General features: G+C 37.7%; 1 protein-coding gene and 1 long non-coding RNA gene across 2 annotated transcripts in view; one reads left to right on the forward strand and one right to left on the reverse strand.

The window, feature by feature from the left end:
• Positions 1-23,972, reverse strand: part of LOC127947020 (chondroitin sulfate proteoglycan 4-like) — a 59,873-nt gene that overhangs the window by 31,284 nt on the left and 4,617 nt on the right. The window lies entirely within an intron of this gene.
• Positions 10,219-16,503, forward strand: LOC127947034 (uncharacterized). Its single transcript, XR_008151222.1, has 3 exons — positions 10,219-10,272; positions 14,997-15,102; positions 16,260-16,503. It is a non-coding gene; the product is annotated as an uncharacterized LOC127947034 (long non-coding RNA).

Here is a 23,972-nt window from a genome sequence, read left to right on the forward strand (position 1 = left end):
AACTACATTACCCATGACTTTGCAGAGAAATCTCTACCAATCAGTGAAATGCAACAAGCAAACCAAATGTGTCCACTCCCATAAATCACGTGATGTATTAGTTAGTCTCCCAATGCTCTAAAACTACTATGCATAAATGCAGATATGACAACAAATGTAAAAATATAAATATATGACCTTGGACCACAAAACCTGTGTCAAGTGTCAACAATATTTGGCCGAGATGCAACTATTTGAAAATCTGGAATCTGAGGGTGCAAAAAAAAATCTAAATACTTAGAAAATCACCTTTAAAGTTGTCCAAATGAAGTTCTTAGCAATGCATATTACTAATCAAATATTAAGTTTTGATATATTTATGGTAGGTTAGGGTTAGATGACAACATATGGAACATGGTCTTTACTCAATATCCTAATGATTTTTGGCATTAAAGAAAAATGTATAATTTTGACCCATACAATGTTTTTTTTTTTGGCTATTACTAAAAATATATCCCAGCGATTTAAGACTGGTTTTGTGGTCCTGGGTCACATATATATATACAGTAGTTTTTGTCTCTGGGGATAAAGGAATGGGGAAAAATACTTCGGGAACCAATGGTGCTGAAAAAGTGTTTTTAAAAAGCAATTGCAGATGTATTCACACAAAAATCCACTGGAAATCGTATTATTTTCTACATACTATGATTTGATGGACTCAACCTAATCACACATACAATTTAGGACAGACAGTAAGTTGATTGGTTTGCAGTCCGTTTCTTTGATGTGACTTTCTAAGTCACACTAGCTTAATCATGTGATGCTGCTATTGCATCCTTCGCCCCGGGAAACTGTGTGCTTGTGCGTGTGTATGTCCCTGGACGTCTGCCAGGGCAGATGGCGCTGTCGTGAGGACCGCTCCAGTCTGTATTTTTAGTGCTCAAAGGGAACTGAGTGGGTCTCTGTCTCCTCATCCTGTGAATGAATCAGACGCACCCTAGTTCCTCAAAACCCCGTCAGATATCCGGAACATTCACACGGAAGCAGAAACAACTGAAAGCGACGGAAGCAACCTGCTGTTTAATCTGCCAAACAAGAGATGGGGAGGAGGAACCAGACTAAAAGAATCCATAATGAAGCAAGTTTTTTAGCACAGCTATATTCTGTCTAGACCAAACCTCTCTAAAGGTGACCTTAACTCGCTAGCTCAATTGGCTCACGAATGATTTGTTGTCCATGGCTGCAGTCATGGGGAATAAACGATCTCTGTGCCAGTAAAACAGACTTGGACTCGATCCAGTCTTTGCACCATACACCTGCTCTTATAATATGACTGTCTGAACTTTCACCTGAGCTTTCGTCATCCAAAATTATATTCACTCCACTACAATAAAAAAAGAAACTGAACCGTGGTACCAACAGTTCTGTTTGCACTCTGCATGCACTATGCAAACAAACACAAGTAATTGATCTAAAATATACATTTTTAAGAGCAGATCTCAAAACGTGGCAAACATCTCTTCCCCATATTCTCTCCATGGTAACAGTGAGTGACCATTATGTTTCCTAAAACAAACCGCTGAGCTGCCGGTAAGATTAAACATAGTAAATAGCGGTTCTGCTGATGATTTGTTCCTTTGGTTACGTAGTGATTTTGTGTGTGAGAAAGAGGGATGGTTGTAATTACATCAATCTTAAAGCTGTGTTTTACTGGAGTCTCTCTATATAGACTCGGAGCTATTCGTGGGCATCGCTGTTGCTATGGTAGATCCAAAACAGCCTCTGTCTTGATCAAAGTCTGTCAAGAATATATTATTTTACAAGAAATAAGGATGATGACACATCAGTAAACACGTAGGCCTATTTTTCCTCTCAAAGAGATATATATGAAAAATAAAGCTGGAAATGGAAAAAACAAGGCTTTATGACTTTCTCTGAGCAACACATCCTTCAAAATACAGCTAAAAATATTTGTGAAAACACAAATCAACATTTATACTGTACATTTCCTTGCATTTCCTGATTTCAAACCAGCTAATAATGCTAACAGTATGTCCTGACATGCCATATCTCAATGCACACAAGTTTTTCTGCAAATAACAACTTAAAAACTGGTCATCACATGAATTTATTGCATGATTTCATGACAGTCATAGCACACAAGTAGTCGCCCTGTGAGCTATTATTATAACAATTATTCACAGACATTGTATGGAAAACAAGTCAGGACTCTTGATTGCAGAATAATTCCTTTAAGATCAACAAAAGAGCTACAATGACACCAACTGGCTGAACCCACACTCACATTTAACGAGGCAGAGGAAAAGGCTTTAGCCCCCGAAACATAATTGATTAATGTGCATTTACTTCATCAAGATTAAAACAAATCATTGCCTAAAGACACTGTATATTATGCAGCCGTTACGCATGCACCAGCACACAAGATAGCAGCTTGAAGTGAAAATCTAAAATGTGTTAAACCCTGCTACAGACATGGTGGCTAGCACATCCCACGGGTTTTCTGCTGCTGTATGCCATTACTGTAAAAAAAGAGGATAAATAGCTTGGGTGTGTTTAACAAAGACTAGACACAATAGTGCAGTGGAATGGTATGCACACATTTGAACTCTGGCCACTGGGATATTGAACAAACCAGCACACAATGGATGTGGATTCAGGAGCATAATTGCACCTTGATTAGTGAGAATAAACTTATCACTCATTGTGGCCCTCTCAAACCACTGAAACGCATGCAGACACTGGAATACTGAAGCAGTGGACACAGGCAACTTTGGAGGTAGAAGGAAAAACATTTGTGGAAGAAATATAGAAGGGAACAATAAACACACTGCCCTTGTTAGTCATCAAGGGCAAGGGCACTAGTCTGCTGGGACTGGTTTGATGCCCTTGAAATATGGGTTGAAGAAATGCACTGAGTAAAGCTTCAGTCCAAACCGCTAATGCAAGAATTATACTAGCATTACTTTTAGTGTTTTTGCCATAAATTTAGTGTATGATATTATGTCTATATACTACATCCAGTGGTGGACAGTAACGGACAGCTTTACTTCGTTACTGTACTGAAGTACATTTTTCAAGTATCTGTACTTTACTGGAGTAGTTTTATTTTGAGTAACTTTTACTTTTACTTCACTACATTCCAAAGCATAAGATCGTACTTTTTACTTCACTACATTTCATAAAACATATCGTTACTCCCTATAATATATCACGTGCTCCAACACGCAGAAGCGGTGTCTGATTCATCATGAAAGAACTGAGTCTTTTCAAAATAAATTTTAATCGGATCGCGAACCGCACCAAACGATTCGTTTACAAATTAGAATGATCCGATTGCAGCTGTTCTGGAGTCGCGACTCACTGATTCAAATGAACCGTTTAGTGCGAGTCTCCAGAAGTAAGAACCGTGAAATATTGTGAGCGCGTGCGTCTGATGTTGCTAAAAGTAAGTTATTAATGTCGGAATTTAGGATTTATTATTGTAACTGAAAATCATATTTAGGTCAAAATTGTCAATTGTTTGGGAACTAAATCCGCTGTAAGAGTGATCTGTTTAATCCCACTGAAATGTTCCAGTGCAAACGATGCAGACCAATCAGCGTCTCTGTGTTTTAGGTTAAAAAATAAAATAAAATAACCTTAAACTAACACAGATTAAATAAAATAACTCATGCATGTCCAAATTCCCCGCTACCGTAATATTAACAGTTTTATTAAAATGCTACCATGTTTTTATATTTTGCATCAACAGTAACGTTATTTATATGTATATTGTTTGGACAGTGGTGGACGAAGTACACAAATCAAGTAGGCCTACTTGAGTAAAAGTACAGATGCGTATAATAAAATATTACTACAGTAAAAGTAAAAGTACTCCTTTTTCAATTTTTTATGTACTTAAGTAAAAAAGTACTGAAAGATAGATGTTTGCAATTTTATATAGGCTAATTTAATTTTATATTAGCACTTTTTTTTTAATAATCCTACTGCTCAAAATACCTGGGATTTTTTCCCCAAAAAACCACTATATGGAGTCAAGATATATTTTTGTTGTTGATATGGACTACGCTAACGAGAGTAATGTTCACTGTGAAGCTTACATTGTGATATACCTGAGAGAAAACAGAGATGACCATCTGATTTTCACAAGTAAGAACAAAGTATTTCAAAGTTTGTTGTTTTACAGAACATCACAGTTATATATGACATGAGAATAAGGCCTGAAGATTTTAACGAAAATATAATTATATTTTCATAATGATTTTTTCCTTCTCAAACCTTGTCTGGGGTGTAAAATAAAAATGAATAAAAATATTTGGACATTATTTATAAAAATTACCTCAAGTTAGCACCAGGAAGCTTGTTAGCTAGACAGTTAGCATCAGCTAACAATATTTACTTATTTTCAGTACGGTTATGAATAACGTCCTTAATAACAATGGATGAAAAGTTTAGAGCTCTACTGATGATTAAGGGGGGGTGAAATGCTCGTTTTCACTCAATATCCTGTTAATCTTGAGTACCTATAGAGTAGTACTGCATCCTTCATAACTCCAAAAAGTCTTTAGTTTTATTATATTCATAAGAGAAAGATAGTCTTTACCGATTTTTCCCGGAAAAACACGACCGGCTGGAGGCGTGACATGTGGGCGGAGCTAAAGAATCGCGAGCGCCAGTAGGCTTTTGCGTTGAGAGCGTTTGGAAGCTGTGACATTACCGTGAGGAAAAAAAAACATCCAAAACAAACCATGGCTAACAGTCAGATTCAGCGTATATTTATGATCCAGAATCAGATCCAGATGCTGAAATTTAACAAGAGCAGCATCAGCAAAGATGTCTCTATGTGGTATGTACTGAAACTGTATATATTTGCTTAGCGGTTTTGGAAAATGACTAAGTTCCACTTTATGTCGTCTCTTTAAAAAAATTTTTTTTAAGCTGTACATGTGGAAAGTGCAGTTTAATGACAACATTGCATGTTGTTTACTTGATGTGCTTACGTGCCGATGGCTAAGTTAACAACACAGAGATATTTGAAGCAGTTTTACTCACCGTCTGCAGTTCCAACACACGATCGTGACCCTTTTTCGTTGGGACTGTATCCTTAAGAAATAAACGATGTGCAAATCCGGCGTCAAACTGGGCCTTGTTTGTAAAACAAGCATCTTCGAAATGCAGGGAACAAACAAAAACACTTGCACAACTCCGTTGATGCTCTGTAAAAATAAACTCGAAAAAAAACTTTCCGAAACTTGTGACAAACCGGAAGGAGTATTTTTGGAACAAAAATACTCCTTCAAACGTACAACTTAATTTTTGAAACTTTGTCCATGTTTAGCATGGGAATCCAACTCTTTAACAGTGTAAAAAACTCAGTATGCATGAAATAGCATTTCACCCCCCCTTTAAGTCTAGAGTGTGTCCACCTTTGTGTGTGGTTCCATGTACATGCTGAATCCACATGTAAAAAAAAAAGCCTCAAGTCCAAATATTCATTTATCACCAATTAACTGTTTAACAAACACTTCCTGCTTCGATGTCCAGATCTGAATTAAAAAAAATCTCAAACATGCTCAGATGTCCCGATCTGAATCAACCGAGTCGCGAACAGGCTCCGAAGTACCGATCTGAATCAACCGAGTCGCGAAAAGGCTCCGAAGTGCCGATCTGAATCAACCGAGTCGCGAACATGCTCCGAAGTGCCGATCTGAATCAACCGAGTCGCGAACAGGCTCCGAAGTGCCGATCTGAATCAACCGAGTCGCGAACATGCTCCGAAGTGCCGATCTGAATCAACCGAGTCGCGAACAGGCTCCGAAGTACCGATCTGAATCAACCGAGTCGCGAAAAGGCTCCGAAGTGCCGATCTGAATCAACCGAGTCGCGAACATGCTCCGAAGTGCCGATCTGAATCAACCGAGTCGCGAACAGGCTCCGAAGTGCCGATCTGAATCAACCGAGTCGCGAACAGGCTCCGAAGTGCCGATCTGAATCAACCGAGTCGCGAACAAGCTCCGAAGTGCCCATCTGAATCAACTGAGTCGCGAACAGGCTCCGAAGTGCCGATCTGAATCAACCGAGTCGCGAACATGCTCCGAATTGCCGATCTGAATCAACCGAGTCGCGAACAGGCTCCGAAGTCCCGATCTGAAAACTTCGACCAAAGAATGTAAAAAATAACTCAATTTCTCTAATAACTCTATACTCTAATAACTCTACAAATCCATGAAAGACTCAGATCACATATCTAAAACTAAATCGCTATAGTAAAAGAGAAATAATGAGGAGTGAAGTTTCTTACCGTTCTTTGGTCCTCATGCGCTTCTGACGCTCCACGGCGCGTCTCCGCCCCTCACACGCGCGTTTACAGCGCTAAATTAATCCTCTTTGCTAATTATTATACATTTACTTCATTGTCAGCTTCAGGTACTTCATTTATTATTGTTCAATGAACTGTTTGAAACAAAATAGGTTGTATTTCAGTAATAATTCTAAATTATCAAAATAAAATATATAAAATAATGGTTTCTATTTTAATATCCTTTAAAATATAATCTATTTGCTGTATTTTCAGCATCATTCCTCCAGTCTTCAGTGTCACATGATCTTTAGAAATCATGAAAATATGATGATTTATTAATAATCATTATTTATTAATAGTTCTGCTACCAAATATTATTTTGGAATCTGTGATACTTTTTTCAGGATTCTTTGATGAATAAAAAGTTAAAATTAAATAAACTTGAGTAAAAGTAGCTACAGATAGGTATAATAAAATATTACTCCAGTAAAAGTACTTCTTTTTCCAGTTTTACTCAAGTGAAAGTACAAAAGTACTCAATTTGTTATGTACTTAAGTAAAAAAGACTCAAACTCACAACCTTTCGATTGGGAGTCTGACTCTCTAACCATTAGGCCACGACTTCATATGGCATGATAATAAGGCCTGAAGTTAGGAAGAACAATTTAAGGAAAATATATTAATATTTTTATAATGATTTTTTCCTTCTCAAACCTTGTCTGTGGTGTAAAAATATATCGTATATCATATATCGATATCAAATTCATCAACTTTTTATTTTTTTTACATCCACAAAGTTTCCAACAACAAAAACAAATATTTTTGAAAGGATTTTATACAAGTTAAGTAAATGTATGGTAGCTTGGAACATGCACTAATACCATGTAGAACATGAAAACATAAAATACAGGTATTACGATAGGCGCCTTACTGAAGTAAAATGAAAAGTGAAAGTTTTGACATTTGCCAAGTTTGGTAACCCAAAATAGGAATTGGTGCTCTGCATTTAACCCATCCAAATGCACACACACAGCAGTGAGAAGTGAACACACACCCAGAGCAGTGGGCAGCTATAGATATAGTGCCCGGGGAGCAAATGGGGGTTCAGTGCCTTTCTCAAGGGCACTTCAGCCATGGTTATTGAGGGTGGAAGAAAGCACTGTTCATTCACAACCTCCCACCTACAACTCCTGCCAGCACCGAGACTCAAGCTGGTGACCTTTGGGTAACTAGTCCAACAGTCTGGCCATTATGCCACAGCTGTTCCTCAGTGTGGGTTTTCCCAGTCCATCCATGTGCACCCGTCTCAATCCAACTCATGTCAAACTTCATGACATCCCATGAAACTGCAAAAGCAGTTCCTTTCAGCTGTGATGCAAAGGTGCAAGTCACATTTGCTGCACTTCATGTGGACGATCCCCCTGCAGCCAGGGTATTTGCACTCTTCCTATTGCCCTTTCCATAAAATATAGCTGTATTCATTTTCTGAAAGAAGACATAATTTTGTTATTTATACATAAATACAACTGCACTACAATAAACACTTCAAATCATTAAATAAATGTGATAATTGTATTGATGCTACTATCTATAAAAAATCCCAATGGGGAAATACATTACTGCAATTCCACTGTGGTACAGTGTTGCCATATGGCAACGCACCTTTTTTTCCAAAGTGGTACAGAGTTGCCATATGGCAACCTTGATATTTTCTTAATTTACAGTAAAACTATGTTAGACAAAATAGATTTATGAATTAAAATATCTAATTTACTTACCAATGATGTTGCAAAAAAATCCCCCTTGAGAAAAGATGTTTAGAAATTAGGTTAAAGGGGGGGTGAAATGCTATTTTGACACTGTTAAAGAGTTGGATTCCCATGCTAAACATGGACAAAGTTTAAAAAATTAAGTTGTACGTTTGAAGGAGTATTTTTGTTCCAAAAATACTCCTTCCGGTTTGTCACAAGTTTCGGAAAGTTTTTTTCGAGTATGGCTCTGTGTGACGTTAGATGGAGAGGAATTTCCTTATATGGGTCCTAAGGGCACTAAAGGAGTGTGTTTTTGGTTGCCATGGCAAGACAAACCTGCACAGATTACCAAAAGAGAAACAGCATTAAGGGACCAGTGGATGGAGTTTTTTACAGAGCATCAACGGAGTTGTGCAAGTGTTTTTGTTTGTTCCCTGCATTTCGAAGATGCTTGTTTTACAAACAAGGCCCAGTTTGACGCCGGATTTACACATCGTTTATTTCTTAAGGATAATGCAGTCCCAACGAAAAAGGGTCACGATCGTGTGTTGGAACCGCAGGCGGTGAGTAAAACTGCTTCAAATATCTCTGCCTCCTTGTAAGTGCGTCCACCTCCCATGCCAGAGACCCGGGTTCGAGCCCCGCTCGGAGTGAGTCGTTGCTGCTGCTGCTCTCGTTCAGTTTCAGCCTTCACAGCTGTCACAGCTTCAAAACGCTCTCAACGCAAAAGCCTACTCGCGCTCGTAAATCTTTAGCTCCGCCCACATGTCACGCCTCCAGACGCTCGTGTTTTTCCGGGAAAAATCGGTACAGTCTATCTTTCTCTTATGAATATAATAAAACTAAAGACTTTTTGGCGTTATGAAGGATGCAGTACTACTATATAGGTACTCAAGATTAACAGGATATTGAGTGAAAACGAGCATTTCACCCCCCGTTTAATAGAGCAATTTCTGGAGCACTTCAACAGGTGTCTTCTGTGTGAGGTTGACCATGGGAAAAGGAGTTTTGGGAGGACATTCAGTTGTCATGTGACTTAAAAACAGCACATCATTGGCTACCTTAAGGCCTACCCTTTTAATTCCCATAATGCTATATATCGTAGTTTTTTTCTGAATAACAAGGAAATTAGTATAAACTAATTGTTGCCATATGGCAACTCCGTACCATAGAGGGATATATATATTTATATAGGTGGTTGAATAAAAATATTTGGACATTATTTATAAAAATTGCCTCAAGTTAGCAGTGGTGGTAAGTAATGAAGTAAAAATACTTAATTTTTTTCGAAAAAAGTAACATTAGACAGACATGAATGTTTATTCATAACAGTACTGAAAATAAGTAAATATTGTAGCTGATGCTAAATGTCTAGCTAATAAGCTTGCTGGTGCTAACTTGTGGTAATTTTTTATAAATAATGTCCAAATATTTTTATTCAACCACCTATATATATATATATATATATATATATATATATATATATATATATATATATATATATAAAGAAAAGTCTGCCACAGGCCGTGCTAACCAAACATTATAAACCGCTCTGTGTGTGTGTCCTAAAGACTGTGCTGCGAAACCGTTAACTGTTAACGTAGATGTTCAAAATGTAACGTTAAATCAGACACAATTTAAAACCGAAAAAGAAATATAATACTATGATTAAAATTTACAGATAGGCTACCTGAAGCTGTTGTATCTTGGCGTTCAAGTGTTGGCTGGGGTGGTTTTACTTGATTTTTTTTTTTTTTGAAGAATTTTGAAATTTTCAAATAAATTGATCTAGTAAAATACTACACGCCAACAAACCGCCTGCCTCCAAAAGACCTCATTTCATTGGCTGGATCATACAGACGCTCATCAATGGTTGGCCAGTTTACATGTCAGTCAGAAGCACTAGACTCAGTGAATGACAACGCGTAAATTGACAGACATTGTAGACATGAGAGTCGAGAGATATTTATTTATTTAATTAAATTCTAATATAAATTACTTTATATTTTATACTTTATTTTTTATTAATTGATGGCATGGTGGTAATAAAAACATTCGGGGCTTTACTGAAAACATTCAGGGCTCAAGCCCCCTTAGCCCACCCCTAACGCCGCCCCTGATTAGCAAAGATGATTAATTTAGCGCTGTAAACGCGCGTGTGAGGGGCGGAAACGCGCCGCAGAGCGTCAGACGCGCATGAGGACCAAACACAGCAGAACGGTAGGAAACTTCACTCCTCTTATTATTTCTCTTTTACTATAGCGATTTATTTTTAGATATGTGATCTGAGTCTTTAATAGATTTGTAGAGTTATTAAAGTATAGAGTTATTAGAGAAATTGAGTTATTTTTTACATTCTTTGGTCGAAGTTTTCAGATCGGCACTTCGGAGCCTGTTCGCGGCTCGGTTGATTCAGATCGGCGCTTCGGAGCCTGTTCGCATCTCGGTTGATTCAAATCGGGACTTCGTAGCCTGTTCGCGGCTCGGTTGATTCAGATCGGCACTTCGGAGAATGTTCGCGACTCGGTTGATTCAGATCGGCACTTCGGAGCCTGTTCGCATCTCGGTTGATTCAAATCGGGACTTCGTAGCCTGTTCGCGGCTCGGTTGATTCAGATCGGCACTTCGGAGCCTGTTCGCGACTCGGTTGATTCAGATCGGCACTTCGGAGCCTCTTCGCGACTCGGTTGATTCAGATCGGGACATCGGAGCATGTTTGAGATTTTTTTTAAATTCAGATCTGGACATCCAAGCAGGAAGTGTTTGTCAAACAGTTAATTGGTGATAAATGAATATTTGGACTTGAGGCTTTTTTTTTTACATGTCGATTCACCTGAAGATTTTAAGGAAAATATAATTATATTTTCATAATGATTTTTTCCTTCTCAAACCTTGTCTGGGGTGTAAAAACACCCCTGGCCAAACAGGGTGCATCTCTTCCCCTCTTTGATAATTACTGTAGTAACCATGTTCTGAACATCACAATCTTTCTTTTCTCCCCAGATGTAATCTATCGATGTTCAGAACATGGTTACTACAGTAATTATCAAAGAGGGGAAGAGATGCACCCCAGACAAGGTTTGAGAAGGAAAAAATCATTATGAAAATATAATTATATTTTCCTTAAAATCTTCAGGCCTTATTATCATGTCATATATAACTGTGATGTTCTGTAAAACAACAAACTTTGAAATACTTTGTACTTACTGGTGAAAATCAGATGGTCATCTCTGTTTTCTCTCAGGTACATCACAGTGTAAGCTTCACAGTGAACATTACTCTCGTCAGCGTAGTCCATATCAACAATAAAATTTAAAACTTTAAAACTTTAAAAACATTAAAAATGGAGTACTTTTGTACTTTTACTTTTACTGGAGTAATATTTTATTATACGTATCTGTAATTTTACTCAAGTACTTGATTTGTGTACTTCGTCCACCACTGACTACATCAAACTTATATCCAAAAAATCAAAAAAAAAAAAAAAAAAAATTAATGATTCGGCCCTTTTAATCTTGTTGTTCAGTGGCTAGATTTTCTTACAGAGGATTTGAGAGTTTAAACATGCTGTTAGGAGGACATCAGAGTTTATTCCAAGAGCTGAACTGAAGAAAGCTGGTGGTTTTTTCAGGGGTAACAGCAGACAAAATCTGCTCATGTGTTTTACAGAACGCCGAGCACATTTACCTGAACTCAAATGTGCTGTTGATCCAGAGAGGTTAGGCTATTTTCCCCTTCCCTCACATTTCATTCACATATCTCTCCCTTCTTCTCTCAAACACATGCTCAGAGGGAATTACTAGACCTTTTCCACAGCACACCACCTTCAATTACATTAATCAAACCATCTCAACCTTTAAATACAAACAGTTTGCACACATTCTCACACACACTCAAACCAATACTTATTAGAAGTAATATAAAATATTCGAATTTAAAGTAAATGTTTTCTGTTTGAATATATATTATATCTTATGCTTACATACTAAGAGCAGGCATTTGTGTGTTAGAAACGGGATATGTTTGGCCTTAAAGGTCAGAGGTCTGGAATCTGTTGCCTGAACAGGAAGTGGGGGTTGGTAAAAGGTAAGATGAACATTTGGAGAGAAAAACTTCTCAACTCTATTCCAGTTTTTCTTTTCTCTCTCCACTCAGCGACTAAAACGACCCAGAAAATGTGTGTTAATGTGCACACGTCATATTCGACTGTTTTTGCTCTCCACAGGAGCTGAGGCCCGTGTTTGGTTTGCAGTAGCTCATGTCCAGAGAATGAGGGGAACATGCTGAATTGTTTTCCCTAGCGTACACGTCGCACTTTCAGACGAATACTTAGAAGCTGATGCTAGATTCACCGCAGCAGTGCGAGAAACTGTCCTGCTGGCATGATGTCACTCACCTGCATGCTAAAGCGAGATAATGTGAGGGGAAAAAGGGGTAAAACCTAGAATTAAGATGCTTATCCCTTCCCCTTATGAACGCCCAGATTAGGAACTCATTTATTCTGAGTTTCTGATCTCATTGGAATTTCTCACTAAGAACTATTCACTTATATACTGACAGGTTTTAGGATGGATATTCATGTGTATTCCAAAACTGTATTACACATACATAATCATACATATCTGTATGGGCTAGATATATATGTTAATAAATGACTGTTCAAATTTTTAATAGGTTCCATAAGTTTTTACTAGAGCTATCAAATTAATTAATTGCGATTAATCACATATTATATATTACATATTTATTAAATGTGATTAATTGCGATTAATCGATTTGACAGCCCTAGTTTTTACTTCATATGACAATATATTTCATATACTGAAATGTAATATATAATGTCCATATATTACATTTGTGTAAGGCGAGTTTTATTAGTGATCATTCTTACAGTTTTCTTCTGCTGGGCTATAAAACGTGGTATAAACAATGCTTTTGTTATTTCAGAAAGTTGATTATTATTATGATTCTATCTCTACGTGGCCATAGTCATTTCGGAGATGAAGTAGATTATTAATATTTGATGGAATATTATACGACCATTTTTTTCTTTCAGTGTCATGCACCGTTGATTTGCACACAATAAGACCAGAGACATTGATCAGGAAAGTAAATAGTGCTGATTTCGATTTCATGATGCCATTAAAGGAGCTGTGCTCAAATACAGATGCGTTACATAATGACTGTGTAAATATTGACTCTCATCGTGTCTCATCATGAGGGAGAACACGTCGAACAACGCGAGCCTTGTGCTGCTAGCATGAGGTCAATTCCTGATTTCTATCAGCTCAGCGTTGCATGAAATGTTTCATTGAGCTACCAATCTTGCACATAAATTACCTCTTTAATGTCGATGTGGAGTAATTTGAACTCTTGACAGCTGAATCTTTATGCTTGTAAATGTGCATATGTATGTGTGCATGAATTCCTCTGGGCTGTGAGAATAAGTGCTGGTGTGTTTGATCAGCAAGGGCGATCAGATGTCCAAAACACACACACACACACACACACACACACACACACACACACGCATGCACGCACGCACGCACACAGACACACATACACACACACACACACACACACACATGTTTGTTTTTGTGAAAAGTGGGGACATCCCATAGGCGTAACGGTTTTTATACTGTAGAAACTGTATATTCTATGGCCCTTCACCAACCCTACCCCTACCCCTAACCCTCACAGGAAACTTTGTGCATTTTTACTTTTCCAAAAAAACCTCATTCTGTATGATTTATAAGCGTTTTGAAAAATGGGGACATGGGACATTTTTTTTTTAAACCACCTTTTCCAGGAGTGCACATTCTCAAGTTAAAGGCAGTTTTAGTGATTTGGTGCTTGTGTGTGTGTGTGTGTGTGTGTGTCTTTGTGGGAAAACCACTGGGGTTTAATTATAATCAGAGACTGTTTCTAATCTGTGAGGGTTTATGTATCTGATTTTAGGCTGTAGAGATGAGATGGTTCTGCTAGTTCAGGGCTCGCTGAGTTTCAAACTCTCACTGATGAGGGGATAATGGTTTAAACATGTGGCACGGTTGGAGATCACCGCAGAGGAGGTGTATGTGTGTTGAGAGGCATTGTTTAAATAAGTTAGGTGCCCTTTAAACACCCTCATTTCTCTCTTTACCTGAAAATCACACCCTTTCATACAACACAGTCAACATGTACTATAGTCTGAGATCTGGTGTGTGAGTGAATGATCTAGAAGACAGATGCACGTACAGTCCTCATACGGCATTAAACAGATGCATGCGTCTAGAACATGCTGTAAAAGTCAAAGCAGACAGGGGTGTGTTTTCATGAGCAGGCGTTTCTGTGTGCAGATGGATTTTCAGACTGTCTCACAATCACTTCATCGACGAGTCCCCAGACAGATGAAGAGGAGTATTTATCGGGAGATTGTGAGCATGATGAGAATCAAAAATGAGCAAAAGGCAAAGAGCAAAAGACTTAAATAATGTGTGCAAATCAACCTGCCATCTGGAATGTTTTTTATATATAAGTTTGTGAATCGGAATTGTATGGAAGCTTATCTCCTGCCATGGAATATGAAAATGTAACTTTTTAGTTTATATCTCACACTTCAGACTTTTTTCATGTAATTCTGAGATGTAAACTCACAATTAAGAGAAAATAGTCATAATTTTGAGATTAGTGACAAATTACCTTATTTACCTCTATTTAAAAAAAATATAATTTATCATGAATTTATTGCATCTTGAATATATGTGTATTTAAATTTGAGACAAAATACACATGTATTGAAGCCAGCCCACAAAAACAAGTCTTAATAATGCTATCCAGTCTTGTTTTAAGGATTTTAAGATATTTTTACTGGAAACAAAAATACTCATTAGGAAAATGATTTTTTTTTTTCTAGGATGCTGCCAGTGAAGCTCACTAGGTTTTAAAGCTCTTGTCTTCTCTAGGTCTGTCTCCTGTTTCTGGGGTAAATTAGTCTGAAGGATGTTTCCTGCTCATAGGAGGGGACTATAAATCAGCCCAATACTGAGGAGACATTCAAAACTCCCACAGGTCCTGTTACCCTTTACTGATATCTACTCTGCCCTCACTGCATATTAAACACACACACATATGGGTGACCCCTGGTGTTCTCTGACCGTTAGAGGTCACATGACATGTTATAGTCCTAACTGTAGCCACTGCTGCTGACACACGCGTATGTTTCACATTATCAGGCTATAGATCAGCTGCAGGAAAGCCTTCAGGAATGAAACAGGAACCTCAAAAACACCCTGAAACTTCAACAATCAGCAATTAAAGTTCATTCTGGACATTTTTTACTGACTTTGTGTTTATCTATCTATCTATATCTATATTATTTATGTTTGTCAACCATCCTTGGGTGGTTTGCTGGTCTTTCCTCAACAGACCAGTGTTACCATACTGGGAAACGAAGACCAACACATGTGATTAGACTGATGTTTCATTTCTTTTTCTAGAAAGGTTATTGAGAATCAAATCTTTGGCTGAGAGCTGAGGAAAGGTTCTGTTTCTGTAAAAAAAAAAAAAAATTCCCGTTGCATCATGTCTCCCTATTTGATCAATTTCTTCATCCATTAGCACAGAGTTAAAAGTAGTTTAGCATTGCTCACTAGTGTCTGAAACAAGGAGACAATGTTCACAGTGTTCTCACATCAGAAGATCTAAGCCTACAGGACAGATCAGTCTTATCAAATATGGATCGTCTCTGATGGAGCACATCAAACCTCAGCACACACCCTCACCTCACCCCTGTAGCAGAAATATCACCCAGATTGGGGATTATTGTTTGGCTTGACGACAGAAATTGACTTGGAGGCATATGGGATATTTTTGAAGCACTCAGAACACACTTTTAGTTCAGCTATAGACTCTTTGTTTATCAGACTATGTGCCTATCATTCTTTCATCTGTTCTTTGTCGTTCCTTGGTGCCTTGTGACCAAAGACGCATTTCTTAACACCGCGCTTCATTTTTTATTGCATCAACTGGGCGTTGCTGGACACGTTCAAAAGCATTTCTCAGGAGGTGAAAACATCTCACTCAGTAAACAATTTGCTAGCAGAGAACACAAGGAACCAATTTGCAAACTTATTTAACACTATTAAAGTTTGTGCCATGCATTCCAGAACACGCTGTGACACTAAGCAACATCTGACACATCTGATTAGTGTTTTCTATGTTCACAGACTCCTGATATGAGCCGTTGGATGTGTATAAATGAACACATTCTTTCAACTGATACTGTCTTTACCAGCTTCATCCGAAAATGTTGTGCTGTGATGGGAACATGCTGCTACTTAGTTTACATGGCGATCTATTATTATGGTATGGGATTTCAGATTAACCCATCCCAGAATGTCAAACAAGAAAAATCTAACTGGTTTGCCACTTTGCATGTTGGCCAGCCAGTTCCTTTCTGTCTAGATTAAAGTCTTGTTTCTTCTCAGAGGAGCATGGTTACATTTCGGTACCTGAGATGTTTTCTGCAGAAAACACGAATAATGCTTGTTTGCTTTGCTCCTATTTGTTGTCTTTGAGTTGAACATTTAAGTCTGATTGCTTAGAAAAGTAACCACTCGTTGCACGATTCGGTATCATTCATGTGTTGCACAGAAGTTTAATACTTAAGGTTAATTGTCTGTTCAAATAAACCGTAATAGTGACGCTTGCTTTAGCGAACACTCTAGAACATTCCTCACAGCCCCGTTTACATTCACGTCCAATTAAATATGGCGTCTACCCCTACTAAGGTTAACTGAATCTCTCGCTGACAGAAGCTTTCACTCATGTGGATCCAACTAAACTAACCTGCTGCACCTTTCTCATGATTCCTTCAAGATGTTGTACAACACAAAGGCACGAAGCAGGAGTGAGAACGGCAAAGCTCCTAACTGCCTAATAAATCTCATTTCATTTAGTATACGTTTGATTGATGACTTTTTATATACTCAAATGTTTCATGACTGTAAATAATTTCTTACTAATGAAGAAAATCTAAATTATATATAAAAAAAATTTTTGACCAGAGAATGCCGTGATTGAACAATCAGAATCAAATATTCCAGACATCCATGATAAAGCAGGGCGGTCCGTCTCCTAGCTGAAGCACACAGCCAATAATACTGCTGGTACATTAAAAAGTCAGAAATGGGATCAAGTTCCACTTTGTTTGGATTAGACAAAACCTTCTTAGGCTCTGGAACGAATTGCTGTTCGTGTGGCCGATGCTTCCTGCTACCATTCCAGAGCCATCAATCAGAGGTAATGACAGGCAGAGATGTGGAGTGTGTGTGTGACCGCAGGACAAGAGTGTCCAACCACACCCAGTCCTCCAGCTACTGCACAACCCACACAGACACACAGACACACAGACACACAGACACACAGAGTCAGACACACACACCCAAACACGCACACACACACACGCACACACACACATACACACACACACACACACACACACACACACACACACACACACACACACACACACACACACACACACACACACACACACACAGTTCATTTTAACTTAAAAAAAGTAAAGCCAATTTATGTCTATTCAGCAATTTCTTCTTCCAAAATAATGTAATTAAATAATAATAATAATAATAATAATAATAATTATTATTATTATAACAAACAACATTATTGTATTTATTAGTAATAATAATAATAATTTTATGTTATTTAAATTAAAGGGGGGGTGAAATGCTATTTCATGCATACTGAGTTTTTTACACTGTTAAAGAGTTGGATTCCCATGCTAAACATGGACAAAGTTTCAAAAATTAAATTGTACGTTTGAAGTAGTATTTCTGTTCCAAAAAAAACCTCTTCCGGTTTGTCACAAGTTTCGGAAAGTTTTTTTCGAGTATGGCTCTGTGTGACGTTAGATGGAGCAGAATTTCCTTATATGGGTCCTATACGCTCCCGTATAGCAGAGCAGAGAAAGGCTGTGCACAGCCTGATCAGAGCGAGAGCGTCGCGAAAAGTCACAAAAGGAGTGTGTTTTTGGTTGCCAGGGCAAGACAACCCTGCACAGATTACCAAAAGAGAAACAGCATTAAGGGACCAGTGGATGGAGTTTATTTTTACAGAGCATCAACAGAGTTGTGCAAGTGTTTTTGTTTGTTCCCTGCATTTCGGTTTGCACATCGTTTATTTCTTAAGGATAATGCAGTCCCAACGGAAAAGGGTCACGATTGTGTGTTGGAACCACATGCGGTGAGTAAAACTGCTTCAAATATCTCTGTGTTGTTAACTTAGCTATCAGCGCTTAAGCACATCAAGTAAACAACATGCGATGTTGTCATCAAACTGCACTTTCCACATGTAACGTTACAGCTAAAAAAAAAAAAAAAAAAAAAAAAGACGACATAAAGTGGAACTTAGTCATTTTCCAAAACCGCTAAGCAAATATATACAGTTTCAGTACATACCACATAGAGACGCTGTTGCTGATGCTGCTCTTGTTAAATTTCAGCCTCTGGATCTGATTCACAGCTTCCACACGCTCTCAACTCAAAAGCCTACTGGCGCTCGTGATTCTTTAGCTCCGCCCACACGTCACGCCTCTAGGCGCTCGTGTTTTTCCGGGAAAAATCGGTACAGACTATCTTTCTCTTATAAATATAATAAAAATAAAGAATTTTTGGAGTTATGAAGGATGCAGTACTACTCTATAGGTACTTAAGATTAACAGGAGATTGAGTGAAAACGAGCATTTCACCCCCCCTTTAATAATACTGACTTAAACATAATATTTAATTATAATATTATTAACTATTTTAAATACAATTAACCTCATAATAGTAGTAGTAATAATAAAAGATGAATTATAATGTTGAATAAATTATTAACAAACTGAATTTTAATATTATAAGCAATATTTAATCAATATTTAAATTAATAATTTAATGTTTTAACTATTCTAAATGTAATTAAGGTCTCACCTCATGATGATGATGATGATATAATGTATTTATAATAGTTTGTATAATTAATTAGTATAGTATAGTATTTCTAATAACAATTATAAGTAAACTGAATATTTAATTTTAATATTATGAATAATATTTATTTAACATTATAATTAAGTTCCTCGTAGTAGTACTAGTCATTTTATTAATAATATTTCTATTAATAATATTGAATTAATAATATTAATAAATGTAATGTTTAATTTTAATAATATTCAATTGTAAAAGATTATTGATAATAACAGTACCTACAGTATCTTAGTTAGTGTGTGTGAATTTGACCACTTTTGTGCCTGATGGGCTGGATGTTTATAAAGCGCTAACACAAAGCTTGCAATCTCACACAAACTTGCTCTTTCAGTCAGTCAGTCAGGTTTCAGTCAATCCCTCACCTAGTTGCATGTGTGCACTATGTGTGTCTATGAATCACAGCGGGTCCGTAACACCTTGTCAGTGTTGCTCATTCCTGCTGATTAACTCAACTGAGTCATTATGGTTTTGCTAGAGGAGAGGTAGACGGTAAAGGGATAGGATTTTTTCCCTGCCGCCACACAGACGGAATCACCACTGCCTTGAGTCACTACAGTCCTTGAAGTGGTTTTGTACTCATAAGAGGGAGAGTTGCATTTTTAATGTTTATGAGGGACCTGATGAATCCAATTTATGGGCTGATGGAAGGGGAAAGGGTGGATGGGGGCCGCGCGGAAAAGGAAAACTGATCAAATAAAGTAAATAATCTCAACAAAATTCTGTTGTAAGGAAGGGTCTTTGTGCTGAAACCGACTTGGTGTCGCACTGCATCATGGAAAATCAAGGGGGAGGAAAAAATACAGTTTTTGAATAAAAAAAAAACGACCAAAAAGGGAGAACGTGTTTCACAAGCTGTTTGAATAATGTCTTCTTCCAGAAGCACCCTAAACTCGGTGCCAAATGGTTTGGCTGTTGGTCGAGGGCGTTGTCTGTCTTACCTTGCTTTGCCAATGACAACAGAACAGATCTACAAACCCTTCACAAGGCCTCTATAGTTACAAAAAAACTGCTTCCTTTCCCTCCAGACTGATGCATAAGGCCCATCCATCACACATTAATACATCTACTGTAATAAAATACGTTTTGAGAACAAATTTTACGTAGAGTTCACTGGAAGATTCAAAGCAGAAACATAACATTTGTAGCTCAATGCACAATTAAAATTCATGTCAAAGTAATCATGGCGTCTAATGAAATTGACCAGGGAATCAACCTGCCGAACTGCCAAAGATTCTCATAAAGTCTGAAAATCAGATTTTCGCAATTAAAATAATTATGGTTTAACATGTGACATATTTATGATTAAAAAGGGAAAAACTTATCAGGAGCTGATTTGATCTTGAAAAGCAGTCTATATGACAGCTAAAATTAAGATGAAAGAGCTTGAAGAAAAATATTGTGCAATGAATCATTCACAGTAAGTCCATACACGTATACAAAGAAAGTAATATTTCATGTTAACTTTAAAGGACGACAGATATCAGACTCAATGAAAATCATCTTAAATAATCTAACAAATGGACATTGTGTTGATGTAATTGTAAAGTTATATGTTTTTGTAGAGTAAAAACCATCTAGAGGCTCAAAAAAGAAGACAAAACCTTCACATACAACCACAGTCACATGTCAATAAAGTGTGTACACTGTCCTCATATCTTAGTTTTCCACCACAGGACTGCAAAAGGTTTCCAGATATTTCCTTTGGATTTTATAGTCTAAAAATATAGTCACTGAATAGACTGTAAAATCCAGATACTGCCAGGGATTCTGAGCCGTTAACTCAGTCACAGATGTTCGGTAATGCCTAAATCAGCCATCCCGACATCACTCAATTTCACATCCGTTAAAGGGAGTAAAGTTCAGCTTTGTCCTTGACTTTTCGTAATAGGATTCATGCAGTTGTGTTCACCCATCATTCTCACGTTTTCCATGACTTTTGAAAGCATTTCACATTGCCGGACAGACTGCCAAGTTGAACTGGCGCTGTTCGGAAACCTCTGTTTGTTCTGTGCCGCGTCCTGAAGTTGCATTCCACCGACATTACTTGTTCTACTGAGACGACACATGGAAAACTATTTATGATATTCGCACTTTCATACCAGAAGTGGCTTACAAGACAGTGAGCATTTTGTTAGCAGCACGTAGTGAACAACAGAAGTCAAATTCACAGTTTCCAGCGTTTGTACAACAGCAGCTGTGCACGCATCAATCTAAATGCAATTCCCCCCTACAGGCCATTTCAGGCTCTGCTCATTGGCGTGCATGCAGACAGGAAATATGGAATGATAATTAGCTCTTTTCATTGTTTTTGAAGAATACGGCTCTTTCGCTTGCAGAGGAATTATTTTGAAGAAGCTGCTTGGAATTCTCCCAGCAGATTCGCCCTTCGATTCCCTGACCTTCCCCAGAAGCTTCCAGACCTGACCAACATTCAGAGCTCCTCTGACTTCATTATGAGTGTTTATCGATTTAAAGTCATAGCTGTTTACTGTCTGAAATGCAAACGGACTGTTTGATTTATCTCTGGCGCTCTGTCTCACTTTTGGAGACCTTTGACTAGACTTGAACGTGGCTGGGTGGATTCTAATAGAGAACAGGTCAAACATTTACTTTAAATTCAGCTCTGAGGATCCTATTTTAATGAGCAATGACAGATAACATTCTGCTGTTTATAATTGCTCGGCAGAACCTCATATATAATAGATAACATGCCCTGTGGGGAATCGTTGGGATTTCAAGGCGTTTCTGAGTTTATGTTGAGGACGGGGTTAAAATTGTGTGGAATTCAGAGACTGTACATGTAGCATTTAATGGCTTGGATTTATTTTACCATCGACAGCAATTAAAATGATCCATATGGATTCTTAGCATGCATACACCCCGAGAACACCCAGTTTGTGTGAGAGGACTGGAGCATTTGGTTAATAAATTCACATCATTAGAGACCCCCAAACAGGAGGTTCATTTACGTCCACAGAGTTGCTAATGTCTAATTGCCCTGCTAATTTTTCCCTAAGAAGCTGGTGAAGTATTAGAGAACTTATTACCCGCCGCCCACACACTTCAAACAATACACACACTGTAGTCCACACACAGTCCACACACTCTACACAAACACAACACACAGTTGCAGCAATAGCTGTCAGTGTTGACTTGTGTTATCAACTGTGTTTCATTAAATAATGGTGTTTTATGAACTGTTTTACATTATAGAACTGTTTTGTTGCACTATATAGTTGCAGTATATATGTCTGCATGTTGCTCTATGGAACTGCATTATAGAACATGCTTCCCTATAATGTTGTATTATAGAATACATTGCACTGTGGAGTTGTTATACTGTAGAGTGTATTGTGGTATAGAGTTGTCTTATAAACCCTTTAGCATTGTAGAGTTGCATTACAGACTTAGAGTGTGTTTTGCCATAGAGTTGCATTATAGAGCGCCATGTAGAGAGCTGCATTTATAGGGCATGTTGCAGTATAGACTTGCTTTATAAAGTGGCTTTATAGAGTGCATTGCACTATAGTGTTGCATTACAGAGCGTTTTGTGGTATAGAATCGCTTTATGGTCCTTTTAGCATTGTAGAGCTGCATTGTAGAGCACAAGGGTATGTAGTTACTTCATTGTGCTATAGAGTTGCATGTAGAGTGTCATGGTATAAAGTTGTTACAGGGCATGTTGTGCAATAGAGTTATAAGACAATATAGAGCGTGCTGTAGTATAGTGTTGCTCTATGACATTACATAATAGAGTCTTGCATTATATAGTTGCAGTGTGGAGCGTACTGCTGTATAGAGTTGCTTTATACACCTTTTTTTATTATGTGCTAAAGACCATGCTGCTGTATAGAGTTACATTATAGATCATTAAGGAATAAAGACGTAACAGATCTGTGGCATAGAGTTATACTATAGAGAGTGTTAATACATAGAGTTGCTTTATACACCCAGTTGCATTATAGAATTGTGTTATAGAGTGTCACGGTATAAAGTTATGTTATAGAGTGTGTTGCACAATAAAGTTGCATTATAGAGCATGTTGCGATACAGAGTTGCTCTAAAGACCCTGTTGTTCTGTAGAGTTGTGTTATAGAGCGTCATGCTGTAGAGCAGCACTATAGAACATGTTGAGGTATGGAGCTGCATTATAGAATTTGCTGCAGTGTAGCAAGTGTTCTCCACTCTGACCCTCAAGGTCCATTTTTTCTGCAGAGCTTAGCTTAAACCCTAATCAAAAATACCTGTACAGGCTAATCATGGTCTTCAGGATGACTACAGAGTTACTGGCAGGTGAGTTTGATCAAGGTAAACTCTACAGGAAAAGTGGACCTCGAAGACCAGAGTTAAGACCCTTGCAATATAGAGTTACTATATACAGCCTATTGTGATATAGAGCTGCGTTACAGACCATGCTGCTGCATAGAGTGGCATTTTTCAAGCATTGTGGTATAGAGTTAGGTTATAGATTGTGCTTCTGTAAAGAGTTACATTATAAAGCTCTGTAGAGTTACATCATAGAGTGCTGCGTTATAGAGTAACATAAAGTTGCGATGTAGAGTTAATTTATATGCCATGCTGCTGTATAGAGTTACATATAGAGTGCCACGGTTTCAAATAAATTATGTAAAAATCCTTAAAACAAAATACATTTATTTGAGATGCAACACTGCATCAGATATAAAGCATGTTTTTCACTCGTATTAAAGCACATTCTCTGAAAACAAAACTTAATATAGCATGTAGTGTTGCATATCAAGTAAATTTATCTGTTTTAAAGAATTGTAGAGATTTAGCTATAAAAGCAAGTCTAAAAGACATTAAAAAGTCATTAAGAAGTGCATAGACTGTGTTGCTATGTTTGTGCTCTAGAGGTCTGTGACTGAC

This window comes from Carassius gibelio, chromosome A25 (assembly GCF_023724105.1).
Source record: "Carassius gibelio isolate Cgi1373 ecotype wild population from Czech Republic chromosome A25, carGib1.2-hapl.c, whole genome shotgun sequence".
Lineage (NCBI taxonomy): Eukaryota > Metazoa > Chordata > Actinopteri > Cypriniformes > Cyprinidae > Carassius > Carassius gibelio.